Below are 8,378 nucleotides of genomic sequence, written 5' to 3'. Positions count from 1 at the left end.
TGTTGCTGGGCAACACGGACTTTCAACTCCCTCCAAAGATTTTCTATGGGGTTGAGATCTGGAGACTGGCTAGGCCACTCCAGGACCTTGAAATGCTTCTTACGAAGCCACTCCTTCATTGCCCGGGCGGTGTGTTTGGGATCATTGTCATGCTGAAAGACCCAGCCACGTTTCATCTTCAATGCCCTTGCTGGTGGAAGGAGGTTTTCACTCAATATCTCACGATACATGGCCCCATTCTTTCTTTCCTTTACACGGATCAGTCGTCCTGGTCCCTTTGCAGAAAAACAGCCCCAAAGCATGATGTTTCCACTCCCATGCTTCACAGTAGGTATGGTGTTCTTTGGAATCAACTCAGCATTCTTTGTCCTCCAAACACGACGAGTTGAGTTTTTACCAAAAAGTTATATTTTGGTTTCATCTGACCATATGACATTCACCCAATCTTCTTCTGGATCATCCAAATGCTCTCTAGCAAACTTCAGACGGGCCTGGACATGTACTGGCTTAAGCAGGGGGACACGTCTGGCACTGCAGGATTTGAGTCCCTGGCGGCATAGTGTGTTACTGATGGTAGGCTTTGTTACTTTGGTCCCAGCTCTCTGCAGGTCATTCACTAGGTCCCCCCATGTGGTTCTGGGATTTTTGCTCACGTTTCTTGTGATCATTTTGACCCCATGGGGTGAGATCTGGCGTGGAGCCCCAGATCGAGGGAGATTATCAGTGGTCTTGTATGTCTTCCATTTCCTAATAATTGCTCCCACAGTTGATTTCTTCAAACCAAGCTGCTTACCTATTGCAGATTCAGTCTTCCCAGCCTGGTGCAGGTCTACAATTTTGTTTCTGGTGTCCTTTGACAGCTCTTTGGTCTTGGCCATAGTGGAGTTTGGAGTGTGACTGTTTGAGGTTGTGGACAGGTGTCTTTTATACTGATAACAAGTTCAAACAGGTGCCATTAATACAGGTAACAAGTGGAGGACAGAGGAGCTTCTTAAAGAAGAAGTTACAGGTCTGTGAGAGCCAGAAATCTTGCTTGTTTGTAGGTGACCAAATACTTGTTTTCCACCATATTTTGCAAATAAATTCATAAAAAACCCTACAATGTGATTTTCTGGATTTTTTTTTCTAATTTTGTCTGTCATAGTTGAAGTGTACCTATGATGAACATTTACAGGCCTCTCTCATCTTTTTAAGTGGGAGAACTTGCACAATTGGTGGCTGACTAAATACTTTTTTGCCCCACTGTATATATATATTCCTCTGTTCCCCCATGTTCTTGTGTGGAATTGTTTTGTTTCATGTTCAGTGTGACGCGCCAGGCTGGTTGTTTCCACCCTGGGTATTCTTGTTGAACCCATTGGAGGTTTGATGACTAACGTTAGTTTTGTGACTGTATTTTGCGCATTTCTCTTTTTGCATTTTTGCTGGAGGTTTGACGCAGTTGCGTCCGTTTGTTGTGCTTCTGCCTAAATGAAGAGTGCGCCTGATCACAACTCTCTGCTCTCCTGCACCTGACTTCAACACCAGTAATGCAGATGCTGACAACACCAGCAGAACCCATCCAACTTGAAGGAGAGGGAACAGTTTTGCCTTGAAGAATGGGCAAAAATCCCAGTGGCTAGATGTGCCAAGCTCATAGAGACATACCCTAAGAGACTTGCAGCTGTAATTGCTGCAAAAGATGACTCTACAAAGTATTGACTTTTTGGGGGGTGAATAGTTATGCATGCTCAAGTTTTCAGTTTTTTTGTCTTGTTTCTTGTGTGTTTCACTTTTTTTTAAATTTTGCATCTTCAAAGTGGTAGGCATGTTGTATAAATTAAATGATACAACCTCCCAGAAAATCCATTTTAATTCCAGGTTGTAAGGCAACAAAATAGGAAACATGCCAAGGGCGATGAATACTTTCTCAACCACTGTATGTTAATTTCACTGCCATTCCAACTCGCCCATTAGATGAGAATGTGTTTGGATCAGTACACACATATGCAAGCAGACACACACACACACACACACACACACACACACACACACACACACACACACACACACACACACACACACACACACACACGCACGCACGCACGCACACACTGCTGTGTAGGAAAATTCTCAGTAACAAAAGTGATCAAATTAAGATCCTACATCTGTACAAAATTAAAAAATGAAAAATGTTTCCATGAATTCTCTCTCTTTCTCTGTCTATCTACTGTCAGCCCTCAAGGACCAGAGGGTTTGAAGTGGCAGTGTGGCACACAAAGCCATGCTAGCCTCATCTGTTCCTCTCAGACTTTCACCCAAAATAGGCACATCTTTCCTTTGAAACAGTCGAAACCAGTAGTATTTCTCTGCATCTTGCAACAATAACAAAGTCTGCATTTTGCATTAGGATTTAAACTGAACTAGCCTTATTTTCACCAAAGCAAGATGGTAGAGTGTTCGTGCAACTTCAACAGATTATATTGCATTTGTGTGAACTAAATATCTCACCAATCCCGAGCCACACTCACACATGAATGAATACAACACTCGAATGAATACCTTTCTCCTCCAAAACCACAGAGGGAGAGAGAGAGCCATTGAAGTTTATTATAATGATGTAATAAGTGGTTCCTGTGTGTGTGTTCTTGCGTGTGTGTGTGTGTGTCATTGTTTTCCTTCCTTTTTAGCAGAACATCATTAGCTTGGAGCTCAGCTGCTAAACCCACAGAAACCTTGAACCAATTTAACCATCCCTAAAAATGTACCACAGAGCACCCTGCCTTGGGGTATATTTTGGAAGATTTAGGACTATTCATCATTTTCCAACCTATCTGCTCCTTTTCCCAGGACACAGACCCACAGAAGCTTATATTAGGAGATAAGGTTCTGGTAAAATGATTTAATCTGTCACTGTCGTAGGATCAATGTCACCTCGCTCCCTCTATTCCTATCTCTTTTTGTATTTTCACTCCTCCTACCTCTGTCTGTATCTGCTCTCTCCCTGCATCTCCCAGTCTTTTCTCCCTCTGTCTGTATCTGCTCTCTCCCTGCATCTCCCAGTCTTTTCTCCCTCTGTCTGTATCTGCTCTCTCCCTGCATCTCCCAGTCTTTTCTCCTTCTGTCTGTATCTGCTCTCTCCCTGCATCTCCCAGTCTTTTCTCCTTCTGTCTGTATCTGCTCTCCCTGCATCTCCCAGTCTTTTCTCCCTCTGTCTGTATCTGCTCTCTCCCTGCATCTCCCAGTCTTTTCTCCCTCTGTCTGTATCTGCTCTCTCCCTGCATCTCCCAGTCTTTTCTCCTTCTGTCTGTATCTGCTCTCTCCCTGCATCTCCCAGTCTTTTCTCCTTCTGTCTGTATCTGCTCTCTCCCTGCATCTCCCAGTCTTTTCTCCTTCTGTCTGTATCTGCTCTCTCCCTGCAACTCCCTGTACCGATTGTTGTCGGGAGAAGGAGAAGAGGACCAAAGTGCAGCGTGGTAAGTGTTCATGTTACTTTTATTTAAACTGAACACAAAACAAAATAACAAAGGGAATGAACGAAAACGAAACAGTCCTGTCAGGTGCAGAAACACAAAACAGAAAACAACTACCCACAAACCGTAGTGGGAAAACAGGCTGCCTAAGTATGGTTTTCAATCAGAGACAACAATTGCCAGCTGCCTCTGATTGGGAACCATACCAGGCCAAACACATAGAAATAGAAAACATAGAACACAAAACATAGAATGCCCTGACCAAACTAAAACAGAGACATAAAAAAGGAACTAAGGTCAGGACGTGACACTCCCAGTCTTTTCTCCCTCTGTCTGTATCCGTTCTCTCCCTGCATCTCCCAGTCTTTTCACTCTCTGTCTGTATCCGTTCTCTCCCTGCATCTCCCAGTCTTTTCTCCTTCTGTCTGTATCTGCTCTCTCCCTGCTACTACCAGTCTTTTCACTCTCTGTCTGTATCAGCTCTCTCCCTGCATCTCCCAGTCTTTTCTCCCTCTGTCTGTATCCGTTCTCTCCCTGCATCTCCCAGTCTTTTCACTCTCTGTCTGTATCCGTTCTCTCCCTGCATCTCCCAGTCTTTTCACTCTCTGTCTGTATCAGCTCTCTCCCTGCATCTCCCAGTCTTTTCACTCTCTGTCTGTATCCGCTCTCTCCCTGCTACTACCAGTCTTTGATTTGTTTTTTTTATGTCTTCTTAGCTCAATAACAAGGCTGAAATATATTTAATTTCCAATAGTCAATAGTAAACGTTAGGGCAATAACAGAACAATATGGTTCATTTCCCACTCCCAGAGTTATTACCAAATGATTCGATTTTTCTTTGCCCAGGGGCCAAAAGCAATTCTGAAAGGAGGCAGTTTTTTCTCTCACTGTAAACAGCCATAGTTCTGCGTGAGCAGATCTATATTGGATTAAAACACTTGGGGTAGAGTAATGAGATAAAACAGAACAATATAATGAAGAAATATAAATGAAAGGGCAATGTGTGGGAGGGGATCTCACAACCAATAACTGAAAGGGAAATGTGTGGGAGGTGATCTCACAACTAATAAATGAAAGGGCAATGTGTGGGAGGTGATCTCACAACTAATAAATGAAAGGGCAATGTGTGGGAGGGGATCTCACAACTAATAAATGAAAGGGCAATGTGTGGGAGGTGATCTCACAACTAATAAATGAAAGGGCAATGTGTGGGAGGTGATCTCACAACTAATAAATGAAAGGGCAATGTGTGGGAGGTGATCTCACAACTAATAAATGAACGGGCAATGTGTGGGAGGTGATCTCACAACTAATAAATGAAAGGGCAATGTGTGGGAGGTGATCTCACAACTAATAAATGAAAGGGAAATGTGTGTGGAGGTGATCTCACAACTAATAAAATGGAGGTGATCTCACAACTAATAAATGAAAGTGCAATGTGTGGGAGGTGATCTTACAACTAATAAATGAAAGTGCAATGTGTGGGAGGTGATCTCACAACTAATAAATGAAAGGGAAATGTGTGGGAGGTGATCTCACAACTTACCTTATTAAAACATTCCAAACAGTTGATTTCAAGTCCCCTCAGTGTTGAATTAGGATGGATTTCTTGCATTTGTAACTATTGTTGGCATTCATTACAGAAATAGCTGAAAGTACAGCATGCAGTGTATGATATGATAGGTTATGTAGTAGATTAATGATGTCAAAAGATTGTTGGCTTGTCATCAGCACTTCTTTCAGTCCAACAATCAAATACAAAACAAGAATTGTAGATACTATATGCAGAGTCATGCTATGGTTGCATATAGTTTCCTTGTCATGCTTGAAAGTGCGTAGAGAACCTTTGGGCACCCAGGGGAAACAAGGGTAGTGGACCTGATACTGAAGGTAACCCTGAACCAAGGAGGGATTTACTCAAAGCAATGGTGCCACCTACTGGCTATTCTGGAGAAGTGTATAGTATGTCTGCTCAACAGTATAGCCTCTGTCAGCCACACTTAATAGGCTGACTGTTGTCTGGAACCGGACCCAGAACTTAGTTAGGGTGCATAGATAACCTTTGTGTTTTCCAAGGGTTACCAACAATGATGTATATCAACCTGCCTCGCCACTGCATCTCTGTTCTCCTCTCTCCCCCAGACCTGATACTGAAGGTAACCCTGAACCAAAGATGGATTTACTCATCCAATGTGAGTACATGTTGTTTGAGGTACAGTAGGTCAATACAGACACAGTACTATCGCAGGTGTTTACAGGCACCTTAACCAAATACATTTAAACTCAGTTTCACAATTCCTGACATTTAATCCTAGTAAAAATTCCCTGTCTTAGGTCAGTTAGGATCACCACTTCATTTTAAGAATATGAAATGTCAGAATAATAGTATAGAGAATTATTTATTTCAGCTTTTATTTCTTTCATCACATTCCCAGTGGGTCAGAAGTTTACATAGTCTCACTCCATTAGTATTTGGTAGCATTGCCTTTAAATTGTTTAACTTGGGCCAAACATTTTGGTTAGCCTTCTACAAGCATCCCGCAATAAGTTGGGTGAATTTTGGTCCATTCCTCCTGACAGACCTTGTGTAACTGAGTCAGGTTTGTAGGCCTCCTCGCACACGCTTTTTCAGTTCTGCCTATATATTTTCTATAAGATTGAGGTCGGTGCTTTGTGATGGCCACTCCAATACCTTGATTTTGTTGTCCTTAAGCCATTTTGCCACAACTTTGGAAGTATGCTTGGGGTCATTGTCCATTTGGAAGATCCATTTGCGACCAAGCTTTAACTTCCTGATGGATGTTTTCAGATGTTGCTTCAAAATATCCACATAATTTTCCTGCCTCATGATGCCATCTATTTTGTGAAGTGCACCAGTCCCTCCTGCAGCAAAGCACCCCACAACATGATGCTGCCACCCCCGTGCTTCATGTTGGGAGGGTGTTCTTCGGCTTGTAAGCCCCCTTTTTCAACAAGTATATGAGTATTCAACCCCTTTCTTATGGCAAGCCTAAATAAGTTCAGGAGTAAAAATGTGCTAGAAAAATGTCATATAAGTTTCATGGACTCCTCTCCATAGGGAACTTTCAAAGTGTTCCTGTGATGTTGTGTTCTCAGCAATTGGGCTGAGCACACATCTGGTCAACCTCTCCAAGCTGATGGAAAGCTTTCCTCCAAGGTCTGTTCAGTACTACTGCCAGAAATGGAAAGAATGATGAAAAGTGTTTTTCTCTTGAACATCGTACTTCTGTTTAATGGTAGGTAATAACTCATGGGTTCACCTCCCCTTGTGTTTACAATGAAAGACTGAGGGTGCGGATAGTGGATTTCTGGCCTCCTAGCTTTAAAGACAACCTAGGCAGTGTGTAGCCCAAGGAAGCTAAGGACACAGTCACCAACATCCTGAAAGGTGTGTCCTCTGATTGGTAACCCATTTTCCACTCTCCCTCATTTTCTCACTTTAGTTCTCACCTTTATATAACCATTTTATTTGAATGCCATTGTACAGAACACAGAGGGCAGGTGAGTAGACACCAGAGGAGGCTGGTAGGGGGAGCTGTAGGAGGACGGGCTCGTTGTAATGGCTGGAATGGAATCAATGTAATGGAATCAAACACATTGTTTCCACGTGTTTGATGTGTTAGGTACCATTCCATTGATTCCATTCCAGCCATTACAATGAGTCTGTCCTCCTATAGCTCCTCCCACCAGCCTCCTAAGTGGCGAGAATGTGGAGTCTTGGAGTGTAGTTTCCTCTCAGTTTCTAATGTTCCACATCATTATCAGTTCCACATCTTCAGGTCGATGTGGATGGACAAGAGTCTATTCATGCGTCTTGAGAATCACAGTGAGGCTGTAGTCAAGCTGAACGTCCAGTACAGGAAGAACAGGTGGGTTATTCTCCATAACAAAATCATGTCAACTATTTCATTAAATATTTCAACAGCATTTTTTTTTTCAAATATCATATCTCCTTTTCTATGCACTCAAAGGTTGCTGATTTCATCCATCACACCCTATGTTTTTAAACTAATTTCTTGGTGTCCCACCCTATAAGATCATGTCCCTGAGTAACACTGATGTACGGAGGCATGCTAACCCTGCCCTCCCAGGGCTCTGTCCAGAGGGAGCTGGGGCTCATCCATCTGGGAGACCTGGCCTGGGTCCAGGCAGCTCTCTCTCTCTTTTCTCTCTCTCTCTCTTAGTAAACAGCATAGTGGGTCAATTTCCGGAACAACTAAGAGCGATTAGTTAGTGTAGTAATACCTCTACATGTATCAGCATTAATCACAAACCGGGGCATTTTGAACCAAAGCGGTAGTGGAACACAAAGGAATGGATGTTGAACCAGTGACCAGATTACTACCTACTTTCTTCAAGACAGATATGCTGTTCTGATACACAGTACATACAATCTCTATCATTGCTGTGAATCTATGTAAATCAGACAAATTATTTTTAAATGTATTATTTTGTGTATTCCATTTGACTTTCATTGAAGCTCTCACCTTCAGTAGCAGGCTGACTAAACCGTGCATCAGAGCAGCTTCTGTTTGGTTGCTGATTCCCCCCCTGTCAACCGTCTCCAGCACAGGAACCGGCCAGACAGCTGCAGCATGCAGACACAGTTCCAATAACATACTGTACAAAGGTCCAACAACACAGTTACACAATACACAGGTCAAACAAACCACACTTAACGGTAGAGTCAGCGAAATGCCATTGCCACTAGTAGCACAGCAGATGTTGAGATGAACGAGATCTGTTACAGTGTGGTAGCAAGGATACCAAAACAGCAGAGAATTTAGCCTCATACCATCCTGTTCTACTAGGCTGGTTGCAGGGCCAATGATATTGGGGTCATTGCTCCCTACAGACAGCAGCTGAAGGCCATCTTAAGCCTGCTAACTGCGCAAACCTTCAGCA

Source organism: Oncorhynchus tshawytscha, linkage group LG25 (assembly GCF_018296145.1).
Source record: "Oncorhynchus tshawytscha isolate Ot180627B linkage group LG25, Otsh_v2.0, whole genome shotgun sequence".
Lineage (NCBI taxonomy): Eukaryota > Metazoa > Chordata > Actinopteri > Salmoniformes > Salmonidae > Oncorhynchus > Oncorhynchus tshawytscha.
The sequence above is the reverse complement of the archived record's forward strand: the minus strand, read 5'-3'. Positions refer to the sequence as shown.